General features: G+C 37.5%; 1 non-coding gene and 1 pseudogene across 1 annotated transcript; both read right to left on the bottom strand.

The window, feature by feature from the left end:
* Positions 1 to 10,493: 10,493 nt before the first annotated feature.
* Positions 10,494 to 10,565, bottom strand: TRNAW-CCA (transfer RNA tryptophan (anticodon CCA)). Its single transcript has one exon. It is a non-coding gene; the product is annotated as a tRNA-Trp (tRNA).
* Positions 10,566 to 10,962: 397 nt separating this feature from the next.
* On the bottom strand, positions 10,963 to 11,400 carry LOC149251977 (uncharacterized; annotated as a pseudogene).
* Positions 11,401 to 15,596: the final 4,196 nt, after the last annotated feature.

Raw genomic sequence — 15,596 nt, 5'->3', positions numbered from 1 at the left:
CGTTGAGCTAGAAAATCGATTTTTTCACCTTTGATGAAATTTTAAATACTTAATGTAAATACGAAATTCGAATAAGTTGAAGAGTCTAGGAATGCAAGGGTCATTTTTGTTGTTGTCTTTTTGACTTCCCTCAATTAGAGAGAAAGGGAAGCGAACTAGTTGCAAAGATTTGTGCATAAACAGAGGCATCGATTGGAGAGGAAGGGAGTGCTTCTCCTACCTCCGAGTCTATAAGTTCGAAGTGAATGAAAAGAAGATGCATTTGTGTGTACTCATAAAGTCTGTGTTTTCATTTCTTTGGTTCCCAATCGACCTATGCATGTGCCTTCACTTAAACATCAAAAGGATTTGTTCTGAGCATTCATAAAATGCCTTGTGCGATCAAATTCAGCTTGGAATTGTAATTAGATGTGTGTATTTCGCTTATTGTGACCTTTCAAACCAACCATATTTCGACACATTTTTTTTATTGGAGGGTGGCCCATTCATTCAATAAGGGAGAACCCGTGACGAGGAGAGGCAGGAGGAGATCATTCATGAGAGTGAGCGACATGTTAAGACGGTTGAGAGTCAAGTCTATAGAAGACCAAGTCGTTTTTTCTTCCAAGAGCCAAAAATAGAGTTTCTGGAAGCGCTACGAAAACATTTCGCAACGCCTACAAGTTTGTTTTTTAAAAATGCACTATGAAAATATTTCACGCGTTCTACAACCAATTAGTTTCCTACACTGTGGTTGAGCTAGTTTCGCCTTTCAATCTGCCCTGTGCCATCAATTTTTAGTATCAGAGTAGGTTTGAGCTAGAGCCACGTCTGTGGTAGAGCAATGTTTCACATTGGTGGTGTTGTCTACGACAAAGGGAGATGACGACGCGAGCAAGAAGAGCACGAGGTCGTGGAGGGAGACCCATAGCTAATGCAAAACTCCGAGAAGAGATACAAAGGTTGCAAGCTCGTTTAGAGGCCATGGAGACTAGTAGGCAGGAGGACCCTGACGCTGGAGATGACAATTGATCCTTGGTATTCCATGTATGAGTCATATATAAAGGATAGAGACTCCCTGCGAGGAGCATCATGTCTTATTTTTGTATCGAGCTCTGCTCTATTGGAGGTTGCCCCCTCGAAGAGGCCAGTGAACATTGCTTTCTGAATAATAAAATATTTGTTGTTGTCTCTCACTGTTCTAAGTTCTAGGTATCTTTCTTCGCCTATTCTGTATTTGGGTATCTTTTTGCAGGTTAAGAGCATAACAAGTGGTATCAGAGCACTTTCTAGGGCCGGTGGGATCTCCATTTCGTAGCAATTTTTTTTTTTGGCTAGAGACATATTCCGGCGTCTTTAAACCACGAGATCTGTCTTTGAGCACATAAACCTGCGGATTTGGGGAGGCATGCACACAGGAAATACAAGAGGTGGTCACGCTTGTTGGACTCCCTTGTAACCCCTGTGGGTACCCCTTCAAGTAGTAGCGCATTAGACAGAACCACGTACGGACTGTCTTCCAAGTACCTTGTGGGTATATCGGAAGCCCCTTAGCTCCTCTGCAACCTCGCCATAGATAAACCTTCGGCCGTCTTGCTGCTACGGTACACCGAGAACACCACTCGAAGAGATTACTCGCCCGTACGATAGGGTAGTCGGGTTGTACGGTTAAGAGTACGGTTGATCCTCCTTAGTTAGAGCCCTGACACATTGGGCCGAGTACTACTGTCAGACCCTTATGTATATTGCGATCTGTAGCACCTGACACTCCTCGAGACCATAGTTCCCTTTTCTATCTGGGGATCACACATCATATCTGCCAGATCAGTGCGCAAAGAGGTGCAGCAGCAACAGACATCAGTCCCGTAGTTCTGAGTTAGCAGACCAGCCATTCCGATCTATTAGATCCATCAGATTCGTAGCGGAAATCTATTCTGCCACCCAGAGCTATCCGATCCGCCATTCAGATCTCTCAGATCCACCAGATTTGAATAGTTGTGTGGGGTTCCTATACAGGGGTATAATTTTCGCAGGACTTTTGGCCGCATTGACATTTTGAGGATTTGGCAACTGCAGTATTCATAAGGAAGGAGTAAAACTCCGTTAGGAATTTTCAAAAAAAAAAAAAGAACATTATTGCTGAGGTTCATGAACGTTCAATCAGTTCCAGGTGCGTTTCAAAAAACCAAATACAATTTCACCCGCTTGCTTTCTGCATTTCAGCAATTCTTTTCTGCAAGTTCAATACACTGAGGTAGTGGTTAATACTTATTATGAGGTAGTATATTACAAAGTATTTTTATTTGTTACAATGGTTTTCTATTTTTCTAAAACTTGAGCAATGAATGATCTTGGATTTGAGTCTTTTGAGAGAAGTCTCCAAGGTGGTTATTGTTGTATTTGGGTTGGTGAGAACGAAGCATCAGTACTATCTTTATGTTATTATATCATCGCGTTCTTTGCTTGGCAGATTGGGTGACCTGGTTTTCTTACTAAGCTTGCTAGGTAGAGGTAGGTCTGTTGTGTCGGGGCATTACCTAGAAGCTACGTGGAAGAAATATAACTCTCCTTCCTATACATTACTTGTAGAAGACCTGTGCTCAAAGGAAAGAAGCTAAAAGAAGGAACATTTTTTCCTTCATTAACATGACACAAAATTGTTTGATACTTCCATAACTCTCCTCAGACAAATTCAGGAGCTCCACCGAGACTAGAAATGGCGTTGGAGTTACAACAGATCGTGCAGGTTGACGTCCAATGTGGTAACAAGTAAAAAAAGGCAGAGCGGGGTGGAAACATATTATTGCTCTGTAGAAATTATGGAATAGAGAAAGAAAAGCTATGAGACTATTCCTCGAAGGGCAACATGGTCGCATCCCACTATATTTTCACACATAAATCTAATAAAATCACGCAGCCTTGTGTTGGAATCCAATATATAGAAATTCAAGGTGTAAATACCTCTGCAGGGCTCTTGTTGTAGAGATATGAATTAACATGGTCAAGAACCAGTGAAGCAATTGTGGGTAGCTCTGAATCTACTCTCATATCTAGTACTACGACTCCATTTTCCGCGAGGCTAGGGAAAGTCTACACATACCAAAAAAATCATACTGTAATCAAGTGATCTGCATAATAATTGCATCAATCCTTTTTAGTAAATACAAGTATTAGGTTTAAAAGAAAGAAAAGTCTGCATCATACCTTTGGATGGGAAGAGCTAAGGAAGCTTTGGTTATTTCGAGAAGTAAATGCAGCTATGAATATTTCCTTGGAGATCTTGGTTGGATACATCTCCATCGCATATGATAATGGACATTCGGCCAAGATATGACCTACAAGAGTACCTGCCACACATTTTATCCAAAGACTTTAGTGCCCCTCAAAGGCCATGGTAAAAGAAAGAACAACAGCACTGGAACAACCCATGATGAAAATCAGTACTTTTCAAAGACCAGTTTTCGTATAATAGAAGGTTTCAAGTAACCTTTCAATTCAATGAACCAGGTCCGCAGATTTCCTGTCAAAGGTTTTCGATCCAAAACCTTAGTTAAGTACCAACCGTTTTATCCATGAAATTATCAACCCTTTTAATGCTGTAATTATCTAAAACTTATGTTCACATTTAGGTTTAAGGCTAGTGACCCAGGCCTCAAAGCCCGACACCTTGCTTTTTAACTTCCCATGGTGTAAGAAAGACAAATCCCCACAGCGAAAAATACTCATTAACATCAATCGTTCCTCTTGGGGAGAGAAAAGCATGGAACTGAAGGAACAAAATGGGGTACTCGCTTAGCGATTCGCTTTGCCCATTATCAGGGAAGCTAGAGTTGCATCTGTATTTTCCTTTGCTGGTGGGGCAGGCACAATCAGATTGAAGAGCATAATATCTAGTATAGCTCGTTGCTACAGTGATCAAGTGAAAGTAAATCACTCCTCCTCAGTTGCATGCACTCTAGCCTATCTTTCACAGGTCGATTCATTACGATGGAATGATGCAGGAGCATCAAGACCTTTTTCTCCATTTGTTAATATGGGGTGTGATAATATTAATTTGTAAATATGGGGTGTGATGATTTTTAATATTTTATTAATTAATTTGAATTAGATAGGAGAAGGTGAGGATTTATGTAAATATCTTTTTATTAATAAAAGGATATGAGGGAATTTAATTAGGTGGAGGATTTTAGGGATAAAAACCTATCCTTTAGGGATGTTGAGAGATTTAGGGGTTTGTTGAGGAATTGAAGGGATTGAGCATTTAATTTAATGATTTTTTAAATGGTATAAATAGGAGGGCTTTTTGAGAGAAAAGAACATTGAGAGAGAGAGAGTGTGTGTGAGTAGAGAGCAGGGGTTTTTACTTGGAAGCCTTCGGCAGTTTGTAAAAGGGCCAATGATTTGGAAATCAGGCCAAGGAAGGAGATTCTTATGTAAGTATTGTATGTATTAATACAGAATTTAATTTTCTGAAGATTACACCTTATTCCTGAGTTTATGTTGTATGAATGAATTGGGATTCAAGATAAATTGATTTGGTGTATGTTGCTGGTTTATAAGAGAAGCACTATAATGAACGCTCTTCAAATGCAAGTAATAAATTGCTGTGTAATTTATGAGAGAAACTCCATAATTCAATTGCGTTTCAGTCTTGGACAAGATGAATGCTTTCTGCATTAAAAGATTTTTATGAGTTGGGTTTAAATTAAGTGGGTTCGATTCACAGGAATCGATGCCAGTTCTGAAAATCGATATCGATATCAGCAATTACCTTTGAATAAATGTCAATTCAAATTGATAATTTGCTATTGGGTTAAGACATGTTTGAAGGAAGGAAATTTAATCTGGTTTTCTGGAATTGATTCTTTTAGCGCTAACTAAGTCGATGTGTAGAGATTGGCCCAAATCTGGACGCAGAAGAAATCGTGCTAGAACAGAGCACTGGATTTGTTGAGCCAAAACTAAAATCTGTTTATGCAAAGTGTTGGATAGTCGATGGTATTGAGATCGATTCCAATTGAGAGGAAGGTGTTCCTTTTAAAAGCAGAAATTTGGGGTAATTACAGTCAAATAGCAGTCTTGAAGAGATAGGCGTAATGGAAATCGGTTCTGCTTCAGTGTTAAGTTGAGAACCGTAGGACGGAATTAAGTCTGGTGGCAATCAAAAGGGATCGAATTTGATTGCAGAATTAAATTGAAGGCAAAAGAACATGAATCGAAGGTTCATCTGATTCAGAAGTGCGAGATGCTGGATCTGTTGAGGCGTTGGCAATCGAATGCTAAAGGAACGGAACTCCGAATTGAAGTGGACAGTTGGAATGTTTACAAATTGCAGTGGTTTAACCCAATCGAATGGTTAACTTATAACGCAGAGGAAGTATCATATATTTGCCGGAATGATGTTCTAAATAAAGTAAGATGCAGAGGTCGTTGAATTGTAACGCTGGAGAAATTCAGAAGTATAGTCTAGCAAAGTCGTTGAATTGCAGCCAGAACGTAGAGTAGTTCAAAAGGCGTAGTTAGGAAAAGGAATCATAAAAAAAATTACAGTCAATATGATAGTTGATGCAATTGGCTTAACGCTGCATAGCCCAGGTATGGTTTATTACCCCTAATGGTCTTTGAATTAATATAATGAATCGAATGCTGAGATCTTGAATCTAAGGCGCGTTCTGAATTGTATAGCCCAGTTGTTGTTGACATTCGATATGTAACAGAACCTGAATATTGTAATTTACCATAGCTGGAAATAAATACACAAATGTGTTGGGTTTAATAAATCAAAGATGGAAAGTTTTAAAGGGGACAGGTATATTTTTACCAAGTCAAAGATTTGATTTCAGAACTGAAGACCATATATTATTGAGAAAACTGAATGTGGATCGATTTGCCATATGTTGAAAGAAGAGTGACCGTATTGTGTTATTTGGCATTTTGAGTTCTGGTCGAACAGGAAAAGTAAGGGCGCATTCTTGAATCAAGCCATATGTGAATGAGAAGTATTAAGATTGCTTATGGAAGCATTGAATGTTTGATGTGATTTGTATGATGATAAGTTTTCTTTGTGTAATGATTGTTGGGTCCTGATGTTAAAACATGAAAAGAAAATAGTTTCCACAAGATAATGGCAAAGTATGATTTTGCCAAGTATTGAAGTTTTGATATGGAGAAAAAGCCGAGATGCATGTTGATATGCACAGATGTTAAAGATCCTGGTTATATGCAGGCTAGACTCTAGGTCTGCATCATGGAATAATTCCAAATCCTATCTAACTTGTTGTATAACTTGCTATAGAAAGAACCTGCTACATGAAAAATGAGAGAGTCCAAGTTTGATAAACATATTCCAAGTTGAAGAGGTAGGCCTAGTAGCATAGTACCTCACAACAGTTTATGTAGTCTGTACTCGTTGTGATAGCAATCATTGTTTATGTCATCGTGTGAAAGTAGTCATCGTTTATGCCACCGCAACGTTACTACTATGAAGGTTTGACAACCCCAGCATATGCTACTGTGTAATTGTTCTTGCTAAACATAAAATGTTCCTTAATTAAAGTTACATCACCATGGATTACACAGTTGGAGTTGGCTGACAAAATATACAAGGACATATTTGGCTTGGCGATTTCAGATTGCACACTTGGAGCTGTTCAGGATAACATCCAATGACATATTTCACGTGTCAATTTCCTTGGTTGTCGTGGGCATGCAAAGTGTAATCCATGCACGAAGGTGGGTTATGTTTCTTTTTATGGGCATGTACATTTAATGTGGTGGCTTTCATATTGACACATTCGAGGCTATAATTTCACTTTATAATATTTTAACCTGTGATAGAGGTGCAACTGATGTAATAAATGGCATGTTTGATTCCATTTCAATTCTTGGGAAGGAACGTTGACCCTATCAAATGGCTAGGCAAGGACGCTGGCACGATCAAATGGTTAGCAAGGAACCAGAACTGGGGGTGCCCCATTTATCTCATTTATTATACACTATCTCTCATTGCACTCCATTAGTCGAGGAGTCATGGTTTATATAGTCAAAACCTAATGAGAATCACATTTTTTCACCCCTCTGAACATTCACCTCAACATTATGTTTGTTTTGATAGGTTAATTAAAATTTGATTCAAGATAAATGTAAACTCTTTTCTGTTTCCCTTTCGATATATAACATGTTACAACTACCTTATGGTACATCAGAGAAAGGATATATCTACGGGAAAGAACACACCATTATGGTAAGTTCATAAATATTTTTATACAACTAATAATTCCTATCAAAGTTTTAGGACATGGTAGAATCCACAATTCAAAAGTTCCCACGCCAAACTCATGTGCAAGGAAATAATGGTCATTTTGAGACGTGACATAAAGATGGAGGCCTATGAAGGAAGAAGTGAAAAACGTGTAAGCGAGATTAAGAGATTCAATTATATCCGCATATGCAACAACGCCATTGAAAGGTTTCATTATACTTAATTTGTGATCATCTAACATTGCTCGGAATTATATTTCTACCGGATGTGGATTCCACTGCTTGCAATCATCATTTTAAATTTAATTGATAATACATGTGGAGAACCAAATATAATAATATTCCTTTAAACTTGGGTCGTGGAAGGACTTAGAATGTAACTCAAGATATAAATATTCTCAAAATAATTATTTTCAAAAGAAAATTTCCATATATAAGGTTTCAAAACATGGTTTTAACCCATTTGGTATATATATTGATTATTCCATCTATAAAGTTATATTGCTAAGGTATGCATATATTCATGTTAAATGGTGTTTAGCGGGGAGTGTGAATGTAACTTCCACTAATTTGTGCCTGCCTTGTGCCTTGCAATGCTATCCATTGCAAGGCAACTTATTTCTCTCAAAGGCTGCTTTCCTAAGGATTTCTTTCAAAGGCTGCTTTCCTAAGGATTGCCAAATGTGAAAGTGGCATCGTTCTTTCATTGATTTGTAAAAATTGACGGGAAATCCTCCTCTTTGTTTTTCCATGCTCGTTATTAAACGAAAGTTTTTTATTATTTTCTTCACAAATTAAGGTACTAGTAGCCGCATTGTGAAGCGCTAGGGTTTCGTTTCAACTAACAAGCAACCCACTATTTACAATTTTAGATCTATTGGCTAGGGCTTAGTTTCAACTAACAAGCCACCCACTATTTACAATTTTAGATCTATTGGCTAGGGCTTAGTTTCAACTAACAAATAGCTCATTGTTCACAATTTCAAATATAGGGAGAAAACCATAATGGAATTCTAATAAAATTTATATATGAATTTAAGATTATTTATAATTAAAATAAACAAGTGGTTTTCTTATTTATATTTGAACAAAAAAATCTAGGAATAGTTGAAGATTTAGCCTAGGCAAACTTTGGAGAAGAAAATTATTGACCAAAAAACAATTGAAAGTAGCTTGAGAAAATGTAGTTCAACAACTTAACAAATTTTTTAGATAATTACAACACCTAAATCTTTGAAAAAACCGTAAATTAATTAGAATTACAATAACATCACATTAGATTACAATATCTCTTCTATACCTATCCACACAAACATTAAATAGTACTATATTATTATTATATTAAACAAAAATTAGAATAATAATTATGCATACTTCCAAATAAACCACCATAGATCCATCTTTACCTCCATGTACCAAGCCCCACGAGGGATCAAATCTTATCTTTTTTCAGTTTATGCTAGTTGGCATATTAATATATTTGATCCCTCTCCAGGCTTTGTAGATCTAGATTAAAGATGGATCTATAATGGTTTAATTTCCCCCTTTATATAGTCTACATTCCATGTGAATACTATGGGTCAATATCATTGGTTCTCTATACCATGTGTCATCTTTATTTTTATTAATATTAATATTAGGGTTAAGAATATTTTTTGCATAGTATTAATAATAATTTGGCGCATGGTATTTGGCCCATATGCTTCCCCTAAATAAAACCTTTTTTTAGTATTCGTAAATATAAAGTGAAATCTACCCCCATACTGGATAAGTAAGATCTACCTCATACTGAATAACAGTAACAATTTACTACACGCAAAGTAATTACAACAAAAAAAAGTCACCTCATGCAAACTAATTACAACAGAAGAGTCACCGCATTCAAAGTGCAAAGGGCATACTATGTAACATAATTATGTATACTTGTAACATATTTCTATCAATGTAGTAACAATGTTACATTACTTATCACTCTCACATCCCATCGCCTATGTAAAATTGACTACATTTTTTCGTTTATTAAGCCAAAATAACGAGAAATTTTGTGTCATAAAAATTCCCGTACCATAGTATAATATCAAAATTTGCAAAAATTACTAAAATGCCTAAGGAAATGTGTATACTAAACATAGTGTTTGTATTAGACCAGAGCATAAATAACACAAGGGATTTATATTCAAAGACTTAGACGACAATAGCGAGAATAATTCACAGAAAGACTTAGACGACAATAGCGAGAATAATTCATAGAAATAGACAAATGGAGAAACAACAAGATTACTTAATCAAAAACAACGGAATAGATAAAACAATTATTGGAGAACAAAAATCACTTTGCATTACATAATAGGCTTGGGCCTTGGCTTGCTTTCCTTGGCCATAGAAATTACAAATTTATAGAGGCAGAAGAGGGATCTAAAATCCTATGTGTGATTCAGATGGAGATCTGGAATGATCTAGAAACCACTGGCAGTGTACAAAGATCTAGAATGGAGTAGTCTACCTAGGCGGAGGAATGGCCCGATTTCCGGCCGCCGCCCGGAAAAACCTCCGGTTCCGGCCGTCGCCAATTCCTCCGCCCAGCTCCGCCACCCTCCTCGAGCTCCGCCCAGCGCCGCCGCGACCTTCGCCCAGCTCGATTCCGTGAACTTCCAAAGAATAACAGACAGCGATCCGTGGCGCAATGGTAGCGCGTCTGACTCCAAATCAGAAGGTTGCGTGTTCGATTCACGTCGGGTTCAATGTGAGTTCGTTTTTTTTTCGCCCAGCTGAGGATTGCAGACAGGACTCAGAACTCGAAGGAAGCGATAGAATACCAGTTTCAGAGCTCCATTTGAACCCATTTTTCCCGTTATCAAATGGCAGTCAGTTGGGCAGTTGTAACAACAACCTTAATATTACACCGCCAACAAGTAATATCCCTGCCTCGGCACCGGCCTGGGTTATCTTCTCAGGTTTCTGTTATATCACGCAAAATAACAGCCCAGCAAAGCTTGTATACTAAATAAAATCCGTCGTCTGCCAGTAGTAATACTCGCAGTATCAAAACTCAGCGTGCCGTGCACTCCGGCCTGGGATATTACTTGTTGGCGGTGTAATATTAAGGTTGTTGTTACAACTGCCCAACTGACTGCCATTTCATAACGGGAAAAATGGGTTCAAATGGAGTTCTGAAACTGGTATTCTATCGCTTCCTTCGAGTTCTGAGTCATGTCTGCAATCCTCAGCTGGGCGAAAATAAAACGAACTCACATTGAACCCGACATGAATCGAACACGCAACCTTCTGATCTGGAGTCAGACGCGCTACCATTGCGCCACGGATCCCTGTCTGTTATTCTTTGGAAGTTCACGGAATCGATCTGGGCGGAGGTCGCGGCGGCGCTGGGCGGAGCTCGAGGAGGGTGGCGGAGCTGGGCGGAGGAATTGGCGGCGGCCGAAACCGGAGGTTTTTCCGGGCAGCGGCCGGAAACCGAGCCATTCCTCCGCCTAGGTAGACTACTCCATCTAGAATCCTGCATGTGATTCTAGAAACTAATGGTGGTGTAGAAAGATCTAGAATCCTCGAGATCTATCTGATCTAAAATCCTCAATAAATTTGGCTTCACACTCAACCGTTTGCAGAGAATCTAAACCTAATGACATGCTATCAAATTCATGTTCAAACGAACCAAACCAAATTGCAGAAAGCAAGGTACTCTGTCATTGCAGAGTGATTTAACGATTAATTTTCATTCGGAATGTTGAAAAGCTCACGCATCTGTTCAGCAGTTTTCCCTTTCAACATATCGGCAATAGTTTGACACATCAAGTCCAAAAGATTTGTGACCACCAGGTAGTGGGCAACCTTTGTAACTTCAAACAGTATGGCGCGATCTTCTACAAGAGCTTTCACGAACTCCTCATCCCACGTTTTGACGGCATCAAGCGATACAGTGGGGGCATCAAGAACATGGTATCTGCAATATTGAATAACGCGACGCAGAATCTTGGCAGAAACGAGAGGCAGAGGAATGGTAATGTTGGTGCCCAAGTCCCCCATCATTCTCTTTATGATGCCTGAAGTCGATGCCACCTCTGTTTCCACCTCAAATATTTTGCCATCGCAGCTCTGCAATTTCACAGTATCATTGTTATTATTATTGCATACTTCCTCGGCCATCGGCGTGGTTGATTGATCCATGATCTGAGCAAGTGGACAGATAGGCACGATGAAGTGAAAAAGATTGGATTGCTCTGAGATTGCGATGAAGTGAAAAAGATTGGATGATAGTAGCGAGATTTTGTTACAATATTTATATAGAGAGAGGAATTTATATGAATGGAAAAAGTAACGATCACGGCTCGTACTCTTCCATATTTGCGGCCGACACAGGTGGCTGCCATGTAACGGCGGTTATTTAGGACCCTTGGGTTACAATGAGATCAATCGGTTAGGACCGCAGCTAATTTTTGGTTGCTGCGGTGGTTTGTTCCCATAGTTCCGAGGGAGGGTAATCTTCTTAACCGGATTCAAATTGGTCCTATGATTCTGACTCCTTGACATATGGGTAAAAGGTGCATATTCTCTTAGTGGGTAATCTTCTCAACCGGATTCAAATTGGTACTATGATTTTGACTCCGTGACATATGGGTAAAAGGTGCATATGGGTAAAAGGTGCATATTATCTTAGTGGGAACTTTTCTTGGGTTATTGGATAAGGAAATCATAAATTTGATTTGGGGAAAGAGTCAAAGCTATTAAGTTCAAGGCGACGGTTTTGGTGCCTTATGATATTAGAGTGCATGAATTATATGTGATAAAGTCTTTTAAAAAGTTTAAAATTCTTCAGGATTCTCCATTGTAATGTGTTGCTACGTACTTTAGACTCATGGTTTATGCATATAGTTTTGGTGGAGAGTGGTATTAGAGTCCATGGATTACATGTCATGGAGTCTTTTAAAAGAGTTAGGGATTTCCCATTGTAATTTGAGGTAGAGGGCACATGATTGCATTTAAGCCATATAATAATAATAATAGTAGCTAGTTTTTCTCAGTTTGGAAATGGGTTTTCCAGGGGTTGCTTCATGCCAAAGCATGCTTTCATTTAAGTCATAGGGATCTCAAGTTGAAATATGTTTTATGGGTTATTGTTGCTATAATAATTTTCTCTCACATTATCTTTAATAATAATAATAGATCTATAAGCTCGTTTTTTTGAGTTTACCTTTTCAAGGTTGAAATCTGTTTAATGTGTTATTGTTGTTATAATTATCTTCTCTCACATTATCTTTATTTCTAACACTTGAGTGAAACCTATTCATATATCATAATAGTTTGATCGACGTTGCCTTTGAAATCCTTGCTAGATTGAACAAAACCTTAGTCAACACTCAAGACACCCAAGTCTTGTGATTGACATTTCCTTTGGAATCATTACTATACTTAGTTTTAATTGATTCATATAATATTTATTTAATTTTGTAAGAGGTTAAATATTCTACAATTTCCATTTATTCTAGATGATTGTTTTTAATGGAAATTTGATTTCTTTGAATTCCACAAATTATGTTAAATGAGAAACTTACCCCTTATTACTCTCTTCTCCATCAACCTAAGGGATGTTTCAAGATTTATATTGGTGGGAGGATATAGGGAAGTTGTTTTGTTGAGATCCCATGGGAAATGATCATGTTACCAAACCTATAGCCAATATAAGCATCTATAGTGGCCAAGCATGGCCTTACCAAGATTAAAGGATATCCTACCATAGAAGACTTGGATTGAAGGACCATGAAGTCGGTGGGATATCCCCATGAATATACTACGATCACTACATCTTCCAAGATTACTTCTAGTTTGATAGTTGATCTATCAACAAGTTATAGCACTATGGGGGTCTTCCTGAGATCAAAAATTCCTAGAGATTCCATGGTTTCATGAATCATAACATTGATGGAATCCCTAAGGTCAATCAATGTGATTGCGATGAGAGTATGGTTGATCTACACATTAACTACTAGGCTCCTAGGGTTTGAGTATTTTGTCATGACAATTCCCCCATCATAAGGTATGATAGCTTTCTCATAAAGTGAAAAGTTTGAGGATCCTTTCCTTTTCTATTGGGCTTCCTTAGAAACAACTCCCTTACCAATTTCGACTAAGTAGGGATATCATTAATTTCTTGGAATAATGATATGCCAACACACATATTTGTAAGCTCACCTTGAAGATCAAATACAGGATGACTAATTTGTTTCTCTAGGTACAATCTTTCTAGGTAAGGAGGAACCCATGGTTCTTGGTGAACTTGGTTTATTCTTGAGGTATCTAGAGACTGAACCAGTTCCATTTCTTTATTCAGAATTTCCTCATTGAGATCTTCAATATGTATAATAGGATGTTCTTTGTTTAAGGTCTTCTGTAATCTCAAGTGAATATCATGGAAATCAAAGGAAGAGAAGGAGTAAGTTGGGTAAGTTGTAAGCCCACTACCATGGCCTAGTTGGGATGCCTTACCATTATTGGGGATATAAACAAGGTAAGCAAGTAGTTGTGGTCAAGGAGGGATGATGTCAATGGTTGCATTGGTGTAGAGGGAAAATTTTGTGAATGAGTTTCAATTATGGCCTATTGAGGCCTTCCAAAATTGAGATTCATCAACCCTTGTTTCCAATCTCACACTACTAAATATTGACCCAATTTATGATGACACTTTGTCATTTTTGCAGAGATGTTTTGTCACTATAACGAAAAAGGAGATTTGAGGAAACATCATTTTCAGTGCAGCTGTAATTTCAACATCTTCTTTTTCATCAAAATTATGATGATAGTAATCATCGACTGTCTGAAATCTGTTCATTGAATATACTCATCAACATTTTGTTGAAAGTTTGATAAATGCTCCTCTATATTTGTTGCAAACCATCGTCAAATGACCTGCTGAAAGTCAACTTTTTCTGAAAATTTTCCCATTGTGACAATATACTATGTTGTCAAAAATTACATTAGAAGATTTTCGTCAGTGAGAATTTTACCGAAATATTTTCTGACAAATTTGTGATCGTTATGATGTTTGTGTTGTCCAAATGTGAGTTGGAAGATTGACAATGCTGCAAAATTTTCGGAAAGATATTACGACAAACCTACCACGGTTGCGATGTTTCTACCATCAGAAATGGGGTCAAAAGAATGGCGTCATCATATATTTTTTAAAATATATTACAACGAACCTCCCATAGTTGCGACGTTTGTGCTGTCAGAATGGGTGTCTGAACGCTGACACTAGGACATTGGAAGGCCAAGGGAATTTTGAAGGAAACGACATTATAAGACCGACATCATTGGAAATTAAAAAAAAATGAACGAGCTTCCATCTAGATATTCAGAGGCTCTAAATAAAACTCTTCGTTAACTCAGGAACATATAAGATTAAATGTAATTAAAAACATCACCTAATGTATAATGGAATGAAGTTTTTTAGAGAATAAAAAAAGGTCCTATATAGTCCTTGATGCCAACATTGTTGTTAAAGTTTATGAAAATACTTATAAGAAAGGTCCTCCACACAAAAAAAAATTGCCTCTAATGTTATTTTTTAGAATGATTTACACAAATGGCTTCAAAATGACACTTTAAGGGAGTAACTAAAATGAGATGATTCACGACCATAAAAATTACCCCATAAAAGTTTGGAATTCAATGACTGCCTAATCCCCTCCCTGTAATTGATTTCTAAGATAGTGGAATGTATAGTGAGAGGAAAAGGGTGGGCTTTACAATCAATCATAGTCACTTTGAAAATAATGGGGAATTAAGAGATCATTATACCTAACAAGCCCTTGTCAATATTGAAATTGAGGCATAGATACATGGAAACCAACCTTTATATGAGAAATCTTTTATTTGAGTAAGGGAACAACAACTATAACTTAAGGTTGTAGTAGCGGTTCCATAAAATAATCCCTCGTATCTTGTTGGAGTGACTATGTGTTAAAGTTGCAACAATTGATGCTTAAGGTTGCATGAGCTATGACTTGGGGATGTAGCATCTGCTACTTGGAATAATAGATATATATATATATACAAGAAAACATATATATTAAGATATCATTATACCTGAAAAATTCCTTTTCAATATTGAAGTTGAGGCATAGATACATAGAAACAACATTTATACGATAATTCTTTTATTTTAGTAAGGGAATAGCAGTTGTAACTTAAGGCTACAGCAATGGTTCCATAAATAAGTTACTTGTATCCAAGTGTAACAATTGTGCGTTAAAGTTGCAACAATTGTGGCTTGAGGTTGTAGGAGTTGCGACTTAGGGATGTAACATCTACGACTTAGAATAAAATAGTGTGTATATATATATATA

The sequence above is a fragment of the Pinus tabuliformis genome, chromosome 7 (genome assembly GCF_031772625.1).
Source record: "Pinus tabuliformis cultivar Carrire ecotype Pingquan chromosome 7, CPIR1, whole genome shotgun sequence".
Classification (NCBI taxonomy): domain Eukaryota; kingdom Viridiplantae; phylum Streptophyta; class Pinopsida; order Pinales; family Pinaceae; genus Pinus; species Pinus tabuliformis.
This window is presented reverse-complemented; position numbering and strand designations above follow the sequence as displayed.